The 25,006-nt window shown below is 40.4% G+C and overlaps 1 long non-coding RNA gene across 1 annotated transcript in view; it reads right to left on the minus strand.

The window, feature by feature from the left end:
* LOC308664992 overlaps positions 1–25,006 on the minus strand; it is a 58,678-nt gene that overhangs the window by 21,589 nt on the left and 12,083 nt on the right. Inside the window, exons 2-3 of the long non-coding RNA XR_014025795.1 lie at positions 15,626–15,648; positions 12,103–12,226 (exon numbers count right to left, since the gene is read on the minus strand). This is a non-coding gene — a long non-coding RNA (uncharacterized lncRNA). The remainder of the gene's footprint in view (positions 1–12,102; positions 12,227–15,625; positions 15,649–25,006) is intronic.

A 25,006-nucleotide genomic window follows, 5' to 3' on the forward strand; every position in this document is an offset into this window, starting at 1 on the left:
CCAGTCTATTTGAACTGTATGTACTCTGTCAGATGAAATAAATCCTACCTAAACCTAAGCAGCAGTGGGACTTCCTTTAAACTTCTGAGGAGGTGGAAAGAAAATCCTTGAGAAGCTCAAGACTTCAACAGAAAAATCCACCAAATGAATCCATTTCACTTTTTTTTAAGTTGTAGCTTAGCATTCCATTAAAGTCTAATGATAAGTCCTTGACACTTTAGTTTTACTTATTTACTTGTATCATTAGTATAAGATATTTTCATTTTTGTAATAATCTGTACAAATAAGTGATTGATTACATATCTACCAAATTCAAATGAGAACATTTAGATATCCACATAAAACTGCTGTATATCAGCAATATGCAAAACCTATTTTTAAAAGTATTGCTCCATAGAAGCAGCAACTAGAATAAATCAAAGGGTGTTTATGTGTTCCAATGGGGAAAATCATGCATTGGATTGGCATTGGATTGTATTCAATGTTAATTATTATTCATCAGTGATGACCAACTCTTGAATGCAGTATGCAGTATAAACTACCGGTAAGATGCGCAAGATCTTCTAACAGGATTTAATAGCTGCATGAAATATTGTGTCTTCAAGTGTGATCTTAACATTGTTGCATTAAATAAAAAGAAGGTTGAGAAAAAGACATAGTTATGAAAGTTATTTCTAGTTTCTGTGCATCAGGTTCAGAGGTGCATAATTGTTCATGTGTTTTCTCCCTGTCTCTTGCTCTGAGAATTATTTTCTGAGTTGTGCCTCTGCAAGTCCCCTCAGGCACCTTGCCACATTTTGCTTTTCAGCAATATGTGTTTCTTTGAAATACTGTCAAGAGATCTATAGACTTTAACTATGGAGTTCACCTTGCCAAAGCAACCACAGAATTTCAGGTAATGGGTTTTTTTTTCTGGCCATCTGCTATATAGCTAAAAGCAACAAAACCCAGAATAATGCAGAAGTGTTATTCTCAAAATGAAGCTAAGAATCAGGTCATTTACAACCAAGCTAACTTATAGAACAACTATCATTGTGTAAAGTAAGGGCAACATGTTTTTGTCTCTACTTAGCAGATAACTTAAAAAATATGTTATAATTGTATGTTATCTGCAATACTTTTTAAGTCTATCCTGTGTCCTACAAATCCATCAGGGCTAGAGAAAGAGAAGGTGGGAAAACATGTCTCATATTACTTATTTTTGCTTTTTTTAAGATGGAGAACTAGCTTTGCCTTTTGGAAAATTACTGCAAAGAAATGGAAAGAACAGTTCTATTCAAAGATAAGTTTTAAGTAAATTTTGTGGGCTTTTTTAAAAAAATGTGTAACTTTAAAGTGATCAACATGGTGCTAAACAAGATTAGTTAGGTACATGTTGAAACATCCTGTATGCACAGAATATAAAACATCATAATCCCTTTCTAGTTGGATACCTCAGGCAGCTTGTGAGCAGTGGAAAATAATAAGCAAGCCAAATATTTTATCATCAAGTCTGATCACTTTTGCTCCATTCGTTTAAATGTTTTCACTATTCCTGAGCTTTTAAAGACATTAGATAAACCACTAGGCACAGCCTGAAGCATACCCTGTCCCTTAAACACTATTTCATAAGTATTGGTCAGAGTACAGTAATTGTGAAATATGCTCTTGAAATATGGTTATTATCAATCTATTGAGGTGGAAATTCAGTGCTAGCTGCAAGCAAGAACACAAAGGTCTTGTTCGCTTTTCAAATGTGGAAATGAAAGCTTGCCAGATGATATGGCCCGTTAGACACTGGAAGCTCAAGAAACTTGGCAATCATTCTTACCTTCACTTTGAATCAATGGAATTATCAAAAATCCCATTTTCCTATTACAAATTATAGATCCAATGAAAAACTATGGCTCGTATCCTTTAAGTCCACAGTTTTCCTGTACACCGGAATTCATTGTTTTCCTACGTGGCCCTGTGTTTGGGTCAGGATTTCCTTTAAAATGAAATGTTCAAATATTTTTCTGTACAGTATAAAAGAAAATATTTCTTAAGTATCTACGTCTTCTCCGCAAAAATAGTTGTGAAAGAGATGTTTTAAGGGAAACTGTATTGAAGTAACTTATTGAAGGAAAGTAGGCAAAAAAACCCTGCATAACCAGTGACAAAACCAAAAATGTAATCTGTATAATTCAGTACAACCCAAAGAACAATTCATTTTGTAACTGTCTTTAGAGCTGATCATAACATCTCTGCAACTAATGCCTTTAAAAAAGCATCATCTGAATGCTGACCTTGGGTTGAGATGAGAAATAGGGTCGACCTCAGTATGAAGACAAATAGAACTACTGTTCATGCTAAAAGTCATTGATTTTCTCATAGATAGATAGATAGATAGATAGATAGATAGATAGATAGATAGATAGATAGATAGATAGATAGATAGATGATAGACAGACAGACAGATCCTTGATTTGATATGGTTAGCACTAATATCGTGTCTTTGCTTTGCTATTGCCTGAGATGGAAAAAAATTAGTCTGATAAACAGTAATTCTATATATCTTGGAGTACTTGGACTTGTATACAGTATTTCTGATTGTCCAGAGCACTCTGAGACTCCATAAAACAGTACTGATGGTGGGTCAATTTTATAAACTGTATTTTGCCAATGGGGAAAGCTGACACTATGAAAATAGTGTCTTGCCCCAAGCACCCTAATTGGTTCACAGGTTAACTTTGGATAAGGATTTCTGGTTAAAAATGCTGCTATACTATGCTAACTCTCATTAGTATACAGAGCACACATTTGTTTCTTTCCTCAAAAAGAAATTGGGATTGCATATACAGAAGAATGCTTGTTTCCCCCAAAACATAACTGTGATTTCAATTTACCAGTTCTTTATTATTTAAAGTGGGGTCCCGCTTGAATGTTTATTAGGCAGAGCCTCTTGTCTCTATTAACAAGCCGTAAACTGGTTCCTTTTGTGAGAAGCAGCAGGAGACAGAAATTTTTGGCATCCTATTGCACTTTGCTGAGGAGAGTGTTCAACATCTTAGTACAAAAGACAAAGCAAAAGCTTTTCACTGTAGCACCAACCACAATATCTGCTTGCAACCCACAAAGAATGAAGAGCATTACAACTCAGATAACAAAACACCACGGAATGTATTTTGATTTAGGGGATTTCTGTGGGAATTAGCAATTTCTGTTTAAGAGTATAATGCTGCCTCTTTAGCATAATTAATGCCCTTTGGATATTCTCCTGTTTGCTGTGTGAAATTGTATGTGTATAAAACATTTTAGTTGTCAACACTGAAAAATAATCATTTGTATGCTATAGGGGAAATGAGGTGCAGGCTGCAAGCTGTCTGTCCCAGACAGTTTTTTTTGTTGTGTTTTGTTTTCAACCATAGACTTCAACTAACTTTCTAAATAACCCAAAGAATCCATTGACATTACTATCGGACAACTTTACAAGAAAATAACTACAGTAAGGGGAAAAGTATTTGTGCAATGTGATTTACTTTTTCAATGGAAATAACTCCCTGCTTTTCATGGAATTAGAATAGGGTTTTTAGAGGTTTTTTTGTCTTTAATCTTCAAATTAAGATGTGAATGCCCAGGCAAGATTTCTTAGGAATTTTTTAGGGAAACACAATAGATGGTCAATGTTATACAGTAGAGTGGGGCTTAGGAAGGGTGAGGAAACTTGTTCATTTTTTAAATTGATTCTCAGCCTAATCTACTTCCCTTGATGCTTGTAGGGTTAAAATACATGAACACTTCTTTAAGAAGGAGCTCTTTCAAAGAAAGACTGCCACTTTGGTATAGTGGTTAAGAATGTGGCTAGAACCAAGGGATTGTGAGTTCTAGTCCAGCTGGGTGATCTTGGGCCAGTCACCTTCTCTCAACCCTGGGAAGAAGGCAATGACAAATCACTTCTGACATCTTGCCAAGAAAATTGCAAGGACCTGTCCAGGAAATTGCCAGGAGTTAACACTGATTCAAAGGTGCATGTACACTGGTGAGATTCAGCCGATTCATACCACATCAGCAGGACCGGATTTTCCCAGGCCCAGAACAGACTTCTGGAAGCGGCATCCACACAGAGAACCAGTTGTTCACATATTTGAATCCCACCACTGTGCGGGTATACACACACACACACACACACACACACACACACTTCAGAACAAAGCAATCAGAAATTTAACTAAGCCCAAAGATCTTTAACTTGTACTCATCCGGTTTTAGCAGCAAACTAGTTTTCAGAGTCACATTCACCCCACATTGGTCTGGAGCAGACATGTCAAGCACAAGGCCCACAGGCCAAATGTAGCCTGCAACTTGGTTTCATGTGGCCCACAAAGCCATCCTGGAAAAAGTAAGGGAATGGACCCTGTTATGTACTGGACTCATAAGTAATACTATGTGGGTTGCTGGAGCAGCTAACAGCTCTCCAGCAACCCAGACTACAAGTCTCCAGCGCTACAATTGGCTATCCCTAGGCGGCAATGGTTGTTTCAAACCTATTGGCTGCTGCCTAGGGGCGAGACTATATATTGCAGCTATTTGTAGCCATTTGCTCAGTACAGATTCTGCACGAAATTAAAACATGAGTTTCCCTGTACTCAGTTACCTTGTCTTCATTCCTGCACCAAAGAACCTGCTATTTAACACTGGCAATGAGTGTTAAAAAAAAGAGTTGAAGTCTATGAGGGGAAGGCACTGCATGGTGGAGGGAAAAGGCATTTTCTCCCCCCCCCCTCTCTCAAGGTCAGCTAGCAAGCTATGCTAGTGACCTCGTGCTCAGTGGACTCATTCCCTGAGCCTGGAAAGCAGGATTCGGAAAGAAACGCAGGAACCAGCTAAGAAAGAATGCCGAAGGTCGGGAAACTGGGAATTCGATGTGAAGCACCCGGAGGAATGGCCATCATATTTATCCCAGGTAGAGAACTACCTCAGGGCTAATCAGATCACGGAAGAAGGACTGAAGGCCGCAATGCTACTCTGCATGTGCAGCCCAGCAGCCTTTGATTTGGCTGAGAACCTTTTCGCGCCAACACCAATTGAAGCGGTCTCCTACGTAGACCTCAAAAAGAAGCTAACCGGACATTTCTAGCCCAAGATGTCCGAAATGGCTTGGTGGTTTAAGTTTGACCAAAGAGTGCAGCAACTGGGCGAATCAGTTTCAGAATTCATAGCGGGCCTGAGGCAGGCCGCGCACCGTTGCAAATTTTCAAATTTACAAGAGCGACTATGAGACCAGCTCGTCTGCAGTCTATGGGACCGAATGCTTCAGCAGAGACTCTTTGCTAGACCAAACTTAACATTTTCTGAAGCACAAGATGAAGTGATGGCCAATGAAGCTGCCAGGGGTGCAGTTCAAACAGTACAGCCCGCCAAAACGACAAAGTTTGTAGAAACGGTCCACCTTGAGGACGCCAAACGCACCGAAGAATCTTCCAAGGAAGAAGAACCTGAAATCAACAGACTCCAAAAGCAACCCAACGCGCAACACCACAACAGCCAGCAGCGAGAGGACAGTTACAAGGCAGTTCTCTTACCGAGATGTAAGGGGTGCGGCAGCAACCATTTTTGTGCCAATTGCAGATTCCGATCAGCCACGTGCAGAGCTTGTGGAAGGACAGGCCACATCACAGTGGTTTGCAGAGCCTGACAGAGAGACCGGCCACCCAAACACCAGTCAGAAGAACCGACTAGGAGAGGTACTGGGGCCCAGGGTCCAGTTAGTGTGGGGTTTTTTAGAAGCCGTAGAAGTGTGTGCCGCACCGGGGCTCGGTGCCCCCTCAAACCCAAACTTAAGCTCATGGTAGAGCTACAAGGAGTTCCATGTAAAATGGAATTGGACTCTGGCTCTGCAGTCTCAATTATTTCTCAGGACACTTTTAACTTTGTGTGTAGACGCAGTAACAATTGGGCCAAACTAAGACCCTCAGATATAATGGTAACTGACTTTCAAAATGCTCACATTAAAGTTAAGGGAGAAGCCACTTTGACAGTAAAATTTAAGGGGTTTTGGGGGCACCTGGATGTAATAGTAGTAGGGGGTCAGAGAACAGGTCTCATTGGACTCAATTGGTTTGATGCCTTAGGTATTCAGATTACTGGTATAAACCAGACACAAACTGCAGACGTCGCGTCAGTATGCAAAGACTATGCAGATGTTTTTGATTCAACCCTAGGAACATACACAGGCCCGCCTATCTCATTTAAGCTAGATCCCAACGTAGTTTCAATCAGGGTTAAGCCTCGTAGGGTCCTCTTTGCCTTAAAACATAAAATTGATTCAGAAATTGATAAGCTTGTAGAACAGGGCGTATTAAAGCCTGGTGATGGTGGGGAGTGGGAAACTCCTATCATCACTCCACTTAAAGCCAACGGGGAAATTCACATTTGCGCTGACTATAAAAGCACTCTAAATAAAGCCGTCAAACAACACGCGTACCCAGTCCCAATGGTCAACCACATTTTAGCCTCCTTGCAAGGGGGTACTATTTTTGCTAAACTTGATTTAGCACAGGCCTATTAGCAATTGCTGGTTGATGAGGCCACAGTGGCAGCTCAGATTATTGTGACTCACAGGGGGGCTTTCAAAGTTAAATGCTTACAGTTTGGAGTCAGTGTCGCACCAGGCATTTTCCAGGTTATTATGGAGAATACACTTAACGGTATTCAGGGCATCTGCCCTTATTTTGATGATGTTCTCATCACAGGGGAATCCCCAGAAGTGTTAGCCAGTAGGCTCTGGGAGGTTTTGCAGAGGCTTCGCGAAGCAGGCCTCAAAATAAAAAAAAAGCAAGTGTAGTATTGGGGTTCCTTCAACAGAATTCCTGGGTTTCCAAATTGATGCTAACAGCATTCACCCTGCTGATTCTAAAGTGAAGGCCATTAAAATGGCCCCTAGGCCCAAATCCAAAGGAGAGCTACAAGCATTCTTGGGCCTCCTAAACTTCTACCACACATTTCTACCTCATAAGGCCGCACTAGCAGAACCCCTCCACAGGCTTCTAGATAAGAAAGCTCCATGGAAATGGACTAACTTACATGAAAAAAGTTTCCAGGACTTAAAAGCACTATTGTCAGAAAAGTCCACTGTAACTAATACAAAGAGTCTAACCTGTATGTCTTGCATGTGATGCATCTCCCTATGGGGTGGGGGCAGTTTTAAGCCATGTAGAAAAAAGGGAACACAAGTTCCTATAGCATTTTACTCTAGGACATTGTCCTCTGCTGAGTGAAACTATGCTCAGATTGACAAAAAGGCACTAGCCATAGTTGCTGGAAATAGAAAATTCCATGACTATTTGCTGTATATGGCAGGGACTTCACGATCTTTACAGACCACAAACCTCTGTTGGGACTTTTCACAATAGACAAACAAACCCCCACATACTTTATCCAAGAATGCTGAGATGGTCTATTTTTCTATCTGCATACACTTTTAAATTGATTCACAAATCGGGCAAAGAAATGGGCCATGCTGATGGCCTCAGCAGACTACCACCGCCACTAATGGAACCAGATCCAGCTCCAGCTGCTAGAATACTGTCCATACAGGACATACCTGAATTTCCCCTCCATGTGGGGGACATTGCTGCTGAAACTGTCACAGATAAAATACTTAGTAGAGTATTGTCATGGGTATACACGAGCTGGTTGGATAAAAGCCCAGGTTCTGAATTTCAAAACTATTTTGTCAGGAGGCATGAGTTATCTGCTCACAAGGGGTGCATATTATGGGGAAACAGAGTCATAATTCCCACTTCCCTAAGAAACAGGGTTTCACAGTCATTACATGAAGGCCACCCAGGCATTGTCAGAATAAAAGCTTTAGCTAGAAGCTACCTTTGGTGGCCTGGCCTTGATAAGGACATTGAGGCACAAGTCCATGGTTGTTATACATGCCAGCAATCTAGGCCTGAAATGCCACAGGCTCAAGTTCACAGATGGGAGGAAATGCACACTCCCTGGTCTAAGATTCACATAGACTACGCTGGGCCCTTTCAGGGACAGTTTTTCCTTATAGTTGTGGATAGCCACTCCAAATGGCTGGAAGTAATTCCAGTTCCTAACATGACTACTGCTAGGACCATCCAGGTGCTGGGAAAACTCTTTGCTACACATGAGCTGCCAGATGTCTTAGCTTCTGACAATGGGGCCCAATTCACTGCTGCTGAATTTCAGGGCTTCCTTAGAGCTAATCTCATCAGACATACAACATCTGCGCCTTTTCATCCATTTTCTAATGGTCAAGCTGAACGCATGGTGAGGACAATGAAGGAATTACTCAAGCACATTGTCACAGGGGACTGGCATCACAGATTGGCAGATTTTCTACTCTGCCAGCATTCCACACCCTGCATTGCTACAGGCCAAAGTCCTGCAGAACTACGTTGGGGGAGGTGTTTGATCACTAAACTGGACAGGTTGCATCCAGATAGAGTGGCAGCAGAAGCCTCTTGACCAAAACCCCCGAAGGGGCTGCACATGGGTGATTGGGTTTGGGCCAGGGACTATGGTCATGGGAATCTGTGGGTTCCTGGTCAAATTAACAAAGCATCCGGACCCCTGTTTTATGAAGTGGGGTTGGAGGGAGGGCGAGTTGTCAGACAACACATTTATCAACTCAGGAAACGGTTTCCAGAATGGCCACTAAATGAGGACTGGATCATAAGTCCCTCCCAAGGTCCTCAAACTTGCGGCCAAGCCAGTCCTCACATGTACTCTCAGGAGTTTTCCTTCATAACTGAGGTGGAAATGGGGAGTCCTGGAATGCAACATGGATCCCCTGAAGGAAAAAGCCATCAGAACTTCAGCAACCGCTGAGCCTACCCTGCTGATCAGTCTGACTCTGGGGTGGGCCAACCTGGAGAGGCCAGCCAGAGAGCATCTAATCCCCTTGACTCAGGAGCACAAAGGGACACAAGTCTACCCAGTCCACTGGGTAAGCTGGTAGACCACAAAGTGATGGGGACTCCGAGACGTTCCACTAGGGCACACAAGCTTCCTTCATATCTTGCTGACTACGTTGTAAAATAAAGAGCTATAATATTGTGTATTGCTGTATGCCACTATACTACAGAAACTAGTGCTATGTTGTAACTGTCTAAGTATGCTAGCCATGAAGCCTATTCATTCAGATGTTGTTTAATCAAATTGTAACCTATTGGGGTTTTTTTGTTCTATTACTTTTATTTTAGTCAGTTTTGATAATGGGTCTTGATAATTGCATTAAGACTAACTTATGTTAATATTGTCTGATCTAAGAGGGGAGGGGTGTTATGTACTGGGCTCATAAGTAATACCACGTGGGTTGCTGGAGCAGCTAACGGCTCTCCAGCAACCCAGACTACAATTCTCCTATGCTACAATTGGCTACCTCCAGGCAGCAATGGTTGATTCAAACCTATTGGCTGCCGCCTAGGGGCTAGACTATATATTGCAGCTAGTTGCAACCATTCCCCCAGTACAGTCACTGCACGAAATGAAATATGAGTTTCCCTGTACTCAGCTACCTCGTCTTCATTCCTGCACCAAAGAACCCGCTATTTAACAGCCCCCACTGCCTTGGCCCCAGCCCAGGCCATCCAGGAGCCAATGTACAATTTTGTGGTGGCCATCTATGCTGAAATGCATTCAGTCTTAGCTCCACAAGGCTGTCTGGAAACAGCGAGGGACTGGTCCCTGCCACGTCAGCCCCACCCCCTGGGCGTGCACTGGGGAGGTGTCACCCTTTGTGAGGAATGAAGAAATGCACCATTGCCTGGAAGTGGCCAGCAAATGGCCTTCGCCTACTTCACATATCCAGCTTGATGGGCTCTGGGGGAGGGGTTTTGGCAGGCAGCAGGGTGCTCTCCTCACAGCGCCGAGAGGCTGAGCTGGGTGGCATGAATCTAAAAAGAAGTGCAATGCTGCCTAGACCCCAGCTTCCCCAGTTTCAGCAGGCAGAAAGGTACAAAGCTGGTGAGCTTTGCACTGCCCGGCTCAGCCTCTCGGAACTGTGAGGAGAGCACCCCACTGCCTGCCGAAACTGGACAGGCTGGGAGCTGGGTGGTGTCGCGCTTCTTTTCGGATTCACACTGCCTGGCTCAGCCTTTCAGCACTGTGAGAAGAGCACCTTGCCACCTGCCAAAACCAGGCAGACTGGGGGCTGGACGGCATTGTGCAGGTAATGTCAACTCTCATGTTGCTCATGGTGTCCCCTCCCCCAAAGCCCACCAACCCAGATATGTGAAGTAGGTGAGGGCCATGTGCTGGCCACTTCCAGGCGATGGTGCATTTCTTCATTCCTCACGAAGGGTGACACCTCCCCAGCTGCGTTTTTTGCCTGTTTTTCTCCCTCCCTCATCTCAAATATTTTCCCACCACTCTGTTGGAAGGAAGGAAGGAAGGAAGGAAGGAAGGAAGGAAGGAAGGAAGGAAGGAAGGAAGGAAGGAAGGAAGGAAGGAAGGAAGGAAGGAAAGAAGGGGAGGAAAGGGAGGAGAGGGAGGAGAGGGAGGGTCTGAGGGTCCTACCTTAGTCCTGCCCTGCTGCCCTTTCACCATCTCCTTGCTCCCTCCTCCTGGCCTATCCTGGGGGTCTCCTATCCTATTGCTAAGGAAGCTTTGGATACAAAGCCGGGTCTCCTCGCATGGAGAGGGAGTAGGCCTTCCTCTGACGTTGCCCTCATACCCATCATGAGCAACCCGGCTAAGGAGAGTAAGCACAGCAGCAGTAGCCTTGAGGAGGAGGTAAGTGCAGCTGGGCACCCCTTTGGGGAAGTGGGGCTGGGCTTAGTGCTGCAGGTGCTTGAGGGCCGGGCTGGGCATTTAACCTCTGCTGCCCAGGGATCCGGGCAGCCTACGGCACCGTCCAGCCCCCCCCCTCATATGGCTTGAGAGGAACAGTGAGGCTGCTCCAGTAGACCATGCCTTGGCACTTGCCCCGGTCCCACCCTCTTCTGCCAGACCCTCAGATATGTCCTACTCCTGTCCAGGCCCCCATAAGCACCCTTGACCTGAATGATGTAGAGCTGGCCATGCCTACCCATTAGGCCACGCCAAGTCCAGCCACGCCCAGCCAGTAGGCTGCGCCCACCCTGGCCATACCCCCACCTCCACCCCCACCCCGAGGGCAACCGCAATGCTGATGTGGCCCTCAATGAAATTGAGTTTGACACCCCTGGTCTAGAGGGCCTCTTCAACCCCTGAAGCAATTATGAATAAATAAATGGGCTGCAGGAGAAAGACAAAACTGACCAAAACTCACAAAGCCATTCAGCTGACATCTTTTCATAAATCAAGACCCATGTTGTAATATTATAATAATAAAAAAAAACCCAAGTATAATCCAAGACAGATACACACTATTCTTTATTTTCATGGAAAGGAGTTTTTCACTTCATTAGTTCTATAGTACTCCCATAAAAAAAGAAATAATAATAATAATTCAAGTATTTGCTACATAGTCCTAATATATTCTTACATATTTCTTAAATAAAGTTTGGTCTGCATGCTTTTGATTAAGTGTTGCTCTTTTGTAAATATTCTGTTTTATTTGCAACATGCTCGTTTATCAATACTGTATATGTACAGTATTTAAAATGAATAACAGTTTCCTGGTGATTTTGTTAATTATTTTATTGTTCTTAAATTAATTTTAGACTACTGGTAAAGGTATATCTTAAATGACGTACAGGAGCTTCAAAGGAGAAAGTAGTTACAAAAGAAGGGTGATTTTTCCTCCACTCGGTACAAAATCTAATTCTCCGTTACTGTAAATCTGTGGAGTTCAAATATTGTATTAGCAGCAGAGTATTGTAGGGATAGGGGATAATCCCTAGAGAATTTTCTGAGTCAAGAAATTCACTTTGGCACTTTGTAACAGTTATTAAAAAAAAAGGACTTCTGCCAAAAAAAAAGCACAAACTGACCGACTTCTCATTTCTTTACTTAGAAAAGATAAGAATGTTTTTTCATTGATCACATGCCTGCAAATGCATACAATTAGAAATTTCAAATTCTTGGATCAGTACAGTGGATGTTTAGGGTTTCCCTAATGTCAAAACTATATTTATTATTATATACATCTCTTTTAAAAAATGTAAGAGTATCTATCCTTACCATTTGAGTGAGAGAAGAAATTATTCTGTTTCTATCATGATCCAGTCAGCTTTCAGGAAAATGGCATCCAAAATTGGATCAAAAAAGGTAAATGCAACAGTTCAGTCCCTTTTTCATGTGGCACCTATAAAAGAGAGGCAAGGCTTCAAAAACAATTATGCTATTTTGACTTTCTTAAACCTCTCTGTAAATTTCCCTGTACTGAATTGCAGCTTGGAATCCAGTTCGAAAGGTTGAAAGACATTTCTTGCTCCACACTGCCCCAGTGGGAAAAAAATATCCCTCCTCCATCTTGTGCAAGACAAAATTGCTCCCAAACAATGGGTTATCAGAAAGAGCAGGAATTCTTTCACACACAGCCATGAAATACACGGTGGCCTGAAACCCCATACTATAGCAGCACATTGCATTGTAGAATGTAAGCCCATGTTCTTCTGATGCCAAGCAGTTAAGAATAAGAAGGACGAGGTCACAGCTAGCCCTTAGAGGTTTGGAAAACTCATAAAACAAGCAAAGGAACAGTCACATTTTGATTCTGTGTGGGGATAAGGTGAGGCAGAGAGAATCTCTGACAAGTATAACTGCAGGAATCCCTATGGTGTCTGTTCCCTGACCTGATCTACTCTAGGGGCTGATATCAGTTCTGAAAATGTATAGCAGTGTTCCAACATCTCAGGGGCTGCCACAGAGAAGAGGGAATCAAGCTATTCTCCAAAGCACCTGAAGGCAGAACAAGAAGCAACGGATGGAAACTAACCAAAGAGAGAAGCAGCCTAGAAATATGGAGAAATTTCCTGACAGTTAGAACAATTAATCAGTGGAACAACCTGCCTCCAGAAGCTGTGAATGCTCCAACACTGGAAGTTTTTAAGAAGAGACTGGACAGCCATTGGTCTGAAATGGGATAGGGTTTCCTGCTTGAGAAGGGGGTTGGACTAGATTACCTCCAAGGTCCCTTCCAACTTTTGTTGTTGTTCTTGTTGTTCTTGTTATTATTATTATTAACTTCAGACTTTTTCATTGGATAGGCATCAAACATTTATTTGCTCTTTTAAATCTTCAGGATCAACTTCTATATTTTTTTTATATTTAAGAAGGCTAATTCCTTGAGACAACGTGACTCCTGAACAGTGCAACCATCACAACCCTCTGCCTCTTATCTCAAACCTGCCAGACCACCTTCAAAAGGCATGGATTTTCCAAAAATCGGACTTGAGCAGCACATAAATTCAATCAGAATGAAAGAAGGCCTCAATGTTTATTATACCAGGTACCCAGTATATATGGCTTTCCCCCTTTACCAATAACATTGATACTGCAGGCCAGAGTTGGGGTGGAAGCTAGAGACCTCTTCACAAGTAGCTGCCAGGAATAGTGGACAATTTCACATAGACACAACAGGGCCTGTTTGCAAGACTGGCCAAAAGACTCTGCTAGCTGTGTATCCTGTGATGATATATCTCTCCACTCCATTTCAGGAAGCTTTCTGAAAATACAGGTGGGGATGTTTATGTTTTTGCCAATTGTGACTGCATTCTTCTTTGAGGATTGTTTGTTTACTTTATGAAATATCTGGGAATGTGCACAGAAGATTCTCTGGAGGTGCCTTTTCATGCACTTCATGGAATGAAAGGTATTACTTGGTTCCCTTGCAGCCAATAGTATTAGGGAGGTCTGTTCATTTCATGGGCAGATACTATGGCTGTTTTTTGAAATGGAGTTTTTTAGGTGTTCTTTGTGTTTAGCTCTCTTTTTTTTAAGAAGGCTTATACCGGTATATGCCGAATGGATCATACTTCCAACCCTGAAGATACAAGTTCAGCAACATTTTCACTTAAGAATCTAAATATATAAAGTAGAAAGAAGTACTTAGAAGTCCTTGTTCCTGGTCAACTCTCAGCATAAATCTGAAGAAGAGGTTACCTCATAATCGTCTGCAACCAGTAGAGGTATGTGTAAAATCATACATAGCGTAAGAGTGATAAGATTTTTGCTCATATAGCTTAGTAAAAAAAAATCTCTCTTTTTCATTTATTTGCTCTAATTCGGCAATGTCTCAAAAACAAGCCATTTCTGATTAGACTCTCTGTACAGCTATTCTTTTTCAGATGGAAAGTACTATGCAAGCTTTCACATTTTCAGACAAGCAATTTTAAATAGGCATAAAGGTTTGCAAGGAGAAAGAAAAGCAGAGGTGAAGATGTCTGATAGCACAAAAGAAACAAAAACACCCTTGGTATCTTCCATATGTGATATCTTACCAGATTGACAAAATGTTGCAATTCATTTAAGTATTTATAGCATGCCCTGCTTCAACTATATCTCTTGAATTATTTGAGTCCTAGAGGTGCCATCACTGGAGATTATTATAATAGTGTTTGAGACAGAAGTGTCTTTCCTTTTTCCTACCAGAAGACCTTATAAATGGGGAGGGGGACCTAGACCATCCTGCGTGGCTTCAAAAGGAAGATTTGATATCTAAAAATATTGACCCCTTGAAATGAAGGGGAACCTGTTGATCTTGAAAGCCCTTCACAGCACAGGACCAGGTTAGTTGAGGGACCACCTCTCCATTATTTCATCTGCCCATCCCACCAGATCCAGCCGAGAAGGCATATTACAGGTTCTGTCAAATGTTGGGAGCTACATTTAGTGGGCCCTAGGCAGTGGGCCTTCCCTGCAATGATGCCCATGTTGTGGAATCTTCTCCCTCTTGATATGAGGTTGACCTCATCTCTTCTGAGCTTCTGAAGGTCCTGCAAGCATTGTATTAGCCAGCCTGGGCAACTCAGGGAACAAATGAGCTAGGAAGGTGGCGCCACTGTTTCTAACATCCCTTCATCTACTTTTTACTTTAGCTCAGGGTTTTTTTAAATAATTTTTGATGTTTGAATTGTTACTAATTGTAATGATTTTAGGTATTTAGTGATTGTTTTAACATGTTGTAAGTCAATGTTCTATGAGATGAGGGGTACTATGCAAAAGAGGAAGGGAAGGCGATGAAAAAGAGAGAGAAATCTAATACAACTCATTTTAGGGAAGTTCCATTGTGTTTCAGATCTTTCAATGGAGATCCATTTTTTTAAAAAAATAGAATTGGGAAAGATTTTCTCTGTATTATATAACTGGACCCCTTTCCTTGTACTAAAAATAAAATTCCTCAGGACTCCATGGTGAAAACAACTTAAACATATGTAGGTTTTGCAATTTTGAGTTCACACTGACATTTCTCTTTGGTTTTGCGCTTCAATTTCGGGTGAGCTGAAAAGCAATATATACAGTATATATCCATTTTGAAAGCATACTTGAGAACTTGAGGAACTGTACTTGACTTGTAGTGATTGGCAGCACATTAAATAGAGCTTTGTGTCAGCATTGGAGTGGATTCGAAAAAAGGAGGACTTTAACTTACGAACTGCAGACTTTCTGACTCCAACTTAACTCCTTATTTCATTTTGCAATATTAATTGGAGGAAAGTTTATGTCTACAACACTGATAAGACAAAGCACAATGCATACTTACAGTCACGTTGGTCCAGGAAGATTCTGGGCAAAATAAAAATATGAAAACAAATAATTAAAGGGGGGAAACCCAGTCTCAAGTTATTTCAAAAAGAACTAAGGAGATTACATAACCTACAAATTATAGGTTTTATGGAAATAACATAGCTAACTACTTTATATTAATTCCCCATGCTGGTTTGCATATTGTGAATTTTAGCAGCTTTTAATTGGTTAGGTATTCCTATTAAGTCTAATAACAGAATACAGAATGTTTTGCTAGACATAAATAAATGGATCCTGATTTTATTTGTTTTGGATCATACTGAGGAAGAGTTAACACAGGAGCTACAACTTCAATTGTTTAAATTGCTGATTCAAATTCCATCCCATTTACTGAGGATTTCTCCTACATCAATGGGAATTCTTCACAGATGCACATTCTTCAAAAGCCTGAACATGACATGGAAAATGTGTTTCCTTTTTTTTTACAAATTTTATTGATTTTCTAATATTACATTCACATATTTGAAAAGCAACATGGTGGCTGGGTAGTCATAATTCAATTACATACAGATATCTTTAGTACAAATTTCAAATTGCTACCATAAACATTTCCTCTCTTTTTCCCTTCATATATACTGTCTATTTGTAAATGTAAAGACAAGTTTTATCCTACCAATCACATAGCAAATAACTTTCTTACATATATCCATAGTTTTTAATTTAAACATATTCTAATTTTTTTAACATACAATCTTTTAGACAATCAATGACCTAATAGATTTTTCAATTTTAATTTCCACTAACATTTAGATTTAACGTTTGATATTTATCATTCCCAAGATTTTTAGTATACTCCCAATTCATCTATCACCATTCTTCACAAAATGTAATATTCAAAGTACACATCCTATTTACTTAACTTCTCACTCTCTATGTCAACAAATGAAGGATACAATATGATATCCTTCCTTTTTGCTAGTTTTCAGGTTTTTTTTAAGTAATAATCAAAATTTCTTTTTATTTCAATATTTAATACTTCCTCTCTTCCTCTTTGTATCTGCTATCTCTTGCTTAAAGTGATAATTTGTGTTTCCAACAATCAGAGGCATTCCAGAGATTTGATCATTCAGCCAGGAAGATAGAAACAGGAACTTTCATTTCGGGAGTGATTATACAGGCAAATAGAGCACGTAGTCTGCCCTTCCATCCTGCCCCTCTTTCACTAATCCCAAAGGCCTCAGCAGTAAGGAACAGGTTCCCACGTGGCAGAAGCCAGTATCCAATCCTGAGATCATTCACACCTTCCTTTCCTCACTCTGACCCCTGCTTCACCTCAGCCCTAGGGACAACCGTTGTTAACATCTCAGCACGTTTATATCCCACTGGACTGTCTCCATCACCACCACCATTTTCTCTGTAGGCAGCAAAACAACCTTACCTTTCCCAAACTGGTCTCATAAAAAGGTGGCTACTTGTCAGCTGCCTTCAGACTCCTACCTGCTCCCCTATGACTCCTTCTCCCCGTGACCTCTGTGTCCCATGATCTCATAATAGTTTTCAAGGGCTTGGAAGAAGGGCCAGCTGACTAAAACTAGGGAGTTTTAATTTTAATTTTCAGTTTGGCTGGTTGGAGTTTTAATTTTTATCCTCACCATAAAATAAATGATGGAGAAGAAACTGTGAATATTGGGAGAAAGGGACTGTCTGATGCTCTTGGCTCTTTTCATTATAAGACACCTGGCAAGATAGAAGATTGGGGCTTAGCTATGGGGATGTTCCTCTGGATTTAAGAATGGGGGATAATAGGCTGGGATCTCCCTGGGATTTCCCTGTGCCCCTATTGGTCCCAAGATTTTAAAAAGAGTGGCATCCTGTTTTTGCAAAATAATATGACTCCCATGCTTTTCAGAGTCTGTGCTAGAGGCTTCTTGGAAGGCTGCTTAATATTGACCAGAATTGTGGTGTTTTTTTTAAATTTACCCATAAGAATACCCCAACAGTATTATCTGAAACATCTATATTGCTTCTCTTTTTGAGAAGAGCCTTTAATTTCATCACAGATGATTAACTTATTTCTATACCTTCTTGAAGAGAAATGAAACACCTATGAGGTTTGATAAACCTGACAGGATCAGTCATACAGTAGATGCATATGGCACGTACCATCTTGTATGATAGTGATTCTCAATCTTATGTTCCCCCAGACACTGCATCAAACATCTTGGGTCTGACCAAGGAGGAAAACAAAAAGAAGCTTTTACAAAAAAAAAAGAAGGATACTGATATGTTTATCTGTGTGCTGCATCAGTGTATGCCATTAGTGTGATGATGTTATTATCCTGTGGAAGTCTGATACATTGCATTGTATCAAGATCCAAAAAAACCCTAAGGTTTTCTTATAATAATGTAATAATAATTGTTGTTGCTCTAACTGTACACATAAGAAATAATTTTGTCATGGGAGAAAAATTCACTTTTACCAGTGAGAAACTTCTAGTTGCTTTACAATCAAACAAATCAAACAAACCCCAAAGACTCCCTAACTGCTTACCCTGGAATAACTCAGTAAAATCATATTTGCATTTTTCTCAGTCAAAAGAAAACACTATGCATCTCCAATTTAACAGAAGTCCAGATTGCAGTTCATGGCCAACCACAACTCTGTTCACCTACCAACCTACCTACCTACTCACCTACCCACCCTCCTACTCATCAAGCACCCCAAGTCCCATTCTCTCTCTACTGCTCAATACAGCAAAATAAGGTAATAGGATTAAATTGCCATTCCTAGCAATTATTTGGGGGAATTGCTGCCCCTTCCTTAGCCCCTACTTATATTCCTCTTGTGACTACACTCGACAAAGTAGTCTACTTCAACACACTCAACTAGAAACTGATTGCTCCCTTCTCCTGTACCACCCCTCTTTTCTGCTGTTCTCCCCGTGATGAATTTTACAAGGTGAGTCACATCTCACCTCCCACCCCAGATCCTTCTGCAGATCCCAGTGATATCCATGCTTCTGTTTGAGAAACATTGTTCTATTGTCAATGTCATGATAAGAGCAAGGACATAGAGAAACTAGCAGATTGTCTGTCAAGGGATTTGGCCCCTAGGAAGCAAATGTAAAATGCTTGGATTAGATTTCAGTAATGCTCCAAATCTCCAGTGCCCCATTCACAAAGTAAGCATCTAGAGATTATTCTTAACCTTAGCACACTGGGAATAACAGTGCTGGGAGTGTTTAGCAGCTGTCATCATTCTCCTACTGTTTCTAGGCTGTTCAGTGGTGCCACAGTTTATGTGCTTCTATAAAAAATGTTGGAAACTTCTCTATTAATTATAATAATTCCCAGCGTAGACCAGAAGTGCCTAAAATCTCATTCTATCATGCAACAGGGCAATCTAATTTATTTCTAAACTACCAGTGGCAATCTTTTGGAGAAAAATCACAGAATCAAAATACTTACGTGCTCAGTTCAATATGTCATGTAAAACACTAAACTAAAACACGAGTGCACCAATTTCTTCCCCATTTGAAGATATAAATCAGCCTAAGGAGAGGATCATGTGCTGTCTACACAGCACCAAATGGTACTAGCTTTGAAATAATGATAGGCACAAGTCATGTAACTAATTCTTTTAGATAAAGGCAAGCAATCTTTCTGTAGTGAGATAGTTCTCTCTTTTGGGGGCATATGTATTTTTCCCCCAGACTTGAAAAGCCAAAAGTACATGGTGGTGATAGGGTAATGCATCTCCAGAACAAATATTTGGTAGCAGGTGGCAGGTTCTTTTTCAAAAGTCTATACTTATAAAAGGTAAACGTTCCCCTGCACATGTGTGCTAGTCGTTTCTAACTCTAGGGGCCGGTGCTCATCTCCGTTTCAAAGCCGAAGAGCCAGCGCTTGTCCGAGGATGTCTCCGTGGTCATGTGGCCGGCATGACTAGACGCCAAAGGCTCACGTAACGCTGTTACCTTCCCACCATAGTGGTCCCTATTTTTCTACTTGCATTTTTACGTGCTTTCGAACTGCTAGGTTGGCAGAAGCTGGGACGAGTAACAGGCGCTCACACAGGCACTTGGGATTCGACCCGCCAAACTGCCGAACCTCTGATCGACAAGCTCAGCGTCCTAACCCACTGAGCTTTTTTACACAGGGCTTTTTTTGTCATAGAACACACTGGCACCTTTTTTCAATGGATTTTCCACAGTTGCGTTCTTTTCCTATTGTTGCCCATCCTATCCTCATTTGCTTTTGAAAATGCCCCGCTGACGTTATGGTGCAAGCTGGGTCCCCTCCGGCACTGTCTGCCTCCTGTAGGAGGAGCCATGAGGAACCAAAGCACCACAGCCAGAGCGTGGCTTGATTGTCTGGGTCGGATCATGTGGTGGTGGTGGGAGACACGTAAACATGGAGGCCATCTTTGATGAGAGGGTGAGTAAGCCTTTTGCCTTCCCTTACAGAAGGTGGGGTGTGAGGTTAAAAAGAGATGAAGCGAGAGGAAAGAAAGACGGCTGGCGTGGAAGCTTGCCCAACAGCAAAACTTTGCTGTTTCAGTTCCTTGGGTAGCTCAAAGGCTGGGATGTCTTTTTAGCCTTTTATACTTTATATTCAAACTGCAGAGGGGAAGAATAAGAATAAAGCCAATGTCTTGTGATTTGGATGCATTATTATTAATAATGATATATATTGATTATATATTGGTCAGATGTAAAGGTAGACCTACAGTATGAGGTTTAATCAGATCTATTTATTAAATTGGGTTTAACTTAAAGGTAAATTAAAAGTAATCTGTTCACTGACAAAGGTTCAACTTTAATTTGTTTCAAGTCAATATCTATATTAAACTCCAAAATGCAAATTTTTCCACCTTGTTTGACAACTTCTTAAAAATAATTCAATCTTTTACAAGCAACCAAATTTTGTTTTATTGGGCCAATTTCATTCCACATAGAAAGCTGACATTTCCACTCATTAAACTAAATGGGTATGCCAGTGGTAAATGTCCCAAAAGATTAATAAAATGCCTTCTTTTAATTTAAAGCCACACAGTGCATGGTAACATTAATAGTATTAACTTACCTTGAACAAATCTTTTAGTCTTTTAGATACACTAAAAATTGAAGGGTTTTTTTTTCAACTACAAAGGTAAACCTTGTTGGGTAGGCAAGGCGGGTTGTATGACGTGTGTGAGTTTCGGCACCTTTTTTTTTTTACAAAAAAAGCACTGCTTATACAAGTTCTAAGAGAGATTTGCTGTACTTACTGTATGTTAGATACACAGATCACACAGTATGAATGGCTCATGGGCCATTAAAAATGGGATGGGGTGGGAGTGGGTGGGAGACTTATGCTCCCTACACACTACAGGTTTTCTAATCAAGTTACCCATTAGATGTACTAATCAAGATTGACCAGTTAATTATGTAATGATGTTTTTAAGTCGTTATTTTAAATTGCTCCAAACTTCTGTCCTTCATATGTTTTAGTAACAATTTTAATAAGTTATCATTTTTATTAAAATATTACAAATGATCTCTTCTTCCCATACAGGTAGTCCTCAGGTTACGACCACAATTGAGACAAAATCTATGTTGCTGAGTGAACCATTTGTTGAGTGAGTTTTGCCCCATTTTACAACTTTTCTTGCCACAGTTGTTAAGTGAATCATTGCATTTATAAAGTTAGCAACATGGTTGTTAAGTGAATCTGGATTCCCCATTAACTTTCCTTGTCAGAAGGCCAGAAAAGACCTGTTGTAAGTCACCTCTTATCTACAAAAAAATCCTAATGAAAAAAAAAACAACAACAGATAATTTACAAGGTCACATTATACAAAAGTTTGAATGACTTCAGTAAAAACAGTTTTTAAAACAAAACAAAACAAAATACTCAAAAAGCTGGACAAAATTTAATATTAAGGCTATGCCTGCCAGATGAAGGACACAAGGACAAATAGGAAATATGTCTTTCTATTACTGGATGTTTGGTAACTCTAAGTGATTTGTATTCATTGTAAGGCAAACATATTGTAAGGCAAACATATGATTGTATTCATTGTTCTCAGTGCTTCAATTGCATATTGTCCTTCAACTATTTTTCAGGAAAGGTGAGATGGAAGGATGAGAGTAACCTCAGATTCATTTTAAAAGGTAATAATATATGTATGGGGGTCTTAGTCATCCAAGTGAAAATGATGAGAAAGGGAATAGAAAGTATTTGACAGACATCATAATAAGCAGCCATGAATAGCCTTTGAGATTTGTCTAATCTTCCTTTACAGTTATCTAACTTGGTGGCCAACATTACACTTTTTGGAAGTATAATTCACTTAACTATGGCGCCAGCTTTATCCTCTTTCATGAAAGTTCATTTGCTTCTCAATGCCACTGTATCCCTTCCAGTTTTCTGACTGTGGTCTCCTACTTGAACCAAGGATACAGTTTAGAAGGAAGCAATGAAAAAAATGTGCAGATGTTTGCAGCACCATTTTGAAACAGGGGCCTCTCATCTTTTGGAGGTACTAGACGCATCTGCAATTATGGGGGAATTTTATTTAAAATGGCTGCTGTGGTGGGTTGGTGAAAAATAATTGAACAGAAGAAAAAGTCTGTGTTGCGTCATCCTCTAGCCTCCTAGGACGTCATCTCCCATCTCCCCTTTTCTCTATCTATACAGGATCCAGAATCATGAAAAAACATTAGCATTGAATGAAATAAATATATAAAATCTAGTAGGATGTGAAGCTGATGTGTACCGAGAAACCTGACTGCTGGCACATTGGGCGCATAATGAAGCCTCTGGTTTTAGAAATTGTACTAAAATCCTGAAACAACATGAGGATCGCTTAGCAATATGGATAAAACCTACATATTAGCAAAACAGTATCACAAAAGAAGACCTTTGTTAAGGTATTTTTTTATAATTTAAACTATATAATATATTGGGGTATTTGGTGAGACCAAAAGGGCATGCCCTTAAGACTGGTTCTTTTATCAAATGAGGTTCATAATAAGAAAAATGAAAAGAGAAGGAACTCGGGCTTAATGCTGATGGTGATGGAGTTCTCTCTCTCTCTCTCTCTCTCTCTCTCTCTCTCTCTCTCTCTCTCTCTCTCTCTCTCTCTCTCTCTCTCTGTTTGTGTGTGTGTGTGTGTGTGTGTGTGTGTTTACACATGCTGTAATGAAACATTCCCTTCAGAAATCCTGCAGAGGAACTCACATCTACTGTAAACCTAGAATGAAAAGTTTAAATGAGATTTCTAATGATTTCTGGCCTCTCTGAGAACTAGAAAAATGACAATGATTCAATCTAAGAGTCTTTTAGCCCCAGAAAACTAGGGAGAGAATGTGTTCTGCTGCCTTGACAGGCTAACGCTAAAGTCTGTAGATTTTCTTCCTTCTGCGAACATCCATTCTAAACATTGCTAATCATGTCAACACATTTGTTCCTCATGTCAGCTAATGGAGGATTTCAGGAATTGATCTTGATTCAAGTTGAAAGAGGAAAGGTGGAAGAAATGTTGATAAAATTCTCAAAGGATTTGTTTGTTTTCTTCCAGGTTGCTGTTGGCAAGTAATTTCATTGAGCAAAATTCCCAGAGATGCTTTAAAAATGCCTTAATGTTTTCCCTAGTTTTTCTGCCCTGACTTAATGATTCCTGGTAGACATCTTTTTAAATAAATTCTGACAATCTCTGTGGCCACTAGCAAATAAAGGCCATCACATGTATAGGAGGAAGTTAATTAAATTATGAGCTTAGACTGTACTCTGAAGCCTATAATATGCACTCTGAGGAAACAGCTAAATAATTGGCTGTCGCATTTTAGGAAGGTTTCATCTAATCAAATGATATCTTAATGCTTGCTTCTGCCCTGTCTTGACACACATTAATCACATTAATCCTGGTTTTCAATGGAATTCAGGCTTGTTTAACTGAGCTCTCCAAATAAGCATTCTTTTGAATGCATAAACCAGAGAAGAATAGGGATGTACACTTCAGTTTTAATTTACACATACTTATAAAGTATTTTATTTCATCTGATTTCAGAAAAAAAAACCATTTCAAATGATTGGAAAATCTTGCTGCTTCCTAAGAGAAGTTGCTTCTACACATGAACAATTATTCTTTACCTTTTTTTCTGTGGGTAACTATCCCTAATAAATGTGTGAATGTGTGAATGTGTGTGTGTGTGTGTTCGGGTCAGTCTTTCTTCCTGATAACTACTTGGGTAAGCCCATGCAGTTTTCTTGTCAACATTTTTCCAGAAATAGTTTGCTATCATTTTCTTCCTAAGGCTGAAAAGGGGTGGCTAGCACAAAGTCCTGCTGGCTTCTTCTCCAAAACAGGACTAAAACTCATGGTCTGCATCACTGTTCGGTGTGGTGGTTGCAGTGCCTCAGATAGAAAGTCCATACACAGAGTGGTAAGGAGAGCTGAGAAGATTATAGGAAGCCTGCTTCCCATTATTCAGGACACTGCTTATAAGTGCTAAGTGCTTAGAGCTCAAAGCATTGTTAGAGACCCCACACACCCACTTCATGTTCTGTTTCTGTTGTTACCCTCTGGGAGGAGGTTTCAAAGTATTTCTAGTAGGACTACCAGATTCTGTAACAACTTTGTTCCCTGTGCCATCCATCCGGTAAACTCACAAAATTCAATTTTCTCACCATGTATAAGTATACAACCAGACTATACGGTGTTGTTTCTCTGGGCCACATATGTGTGTGTATGAGGGGACATGCATATTTTGTTTTATTTTATTATTTATTTTATTTTATTTAATTTATCATGTTTAAAATGTGATTTCGTGGTATACAGCTCTCAGAGAGTAACCACCTCCAATAATCACTACATGTTTATGTAGTGATTATTGGAGGTGGTTAGTCTCTGAGAGCTGTATACCACGAAATCACATTTTAATGTATGCTGATTAGTGTACATTTAAAGTGAGTTCTGTTCATCTTCTGCCTGTTTGAAGTCTATTTTTTCCATTATACTGATCATGCATACTTTATCAATGAGCTTAAGCACCCTATATTTGGTGCTTCATTTATTACTGTACTTAATAAATACCAGGGCTTTTTTGTCATAGAACGCTCAGAACGGAGTTCCAGTACCTTTTTTGGATGGAACCTTGTAGGGTAGGCAAGGCGGGTTGTATGACATGTGTGAGTTCTGGCACCTTTTTCTTTTACAAAAAAAACCACTGATAAATACACATTACAGATCTTACAATGCCTGTTTACAAATTTCAGGTCATGGAATAGTTTGTTCTGGAAGTTTACTTTGAGCCAAATTTTCAACGGTTTATCCAAAGAGATAAACACAAGCTTGATAAATACTTGACTTCCATCTGTTCAAGGAGGTTGTGGCAATTTCAGACTGCATTTG

This window comes from Vipera berus (genome assembly GCF_964194415.1).
Source record: "Vipera berus genome assembly, chromosome: 3".
In the NCBI taxonomy this organism is placed as follows: domain Eukaryota; kingdom Metazoa; phylum Chordata; class Lepidosauria; order Squamata; family Viperidae; genus Vipera; species Vipera berus.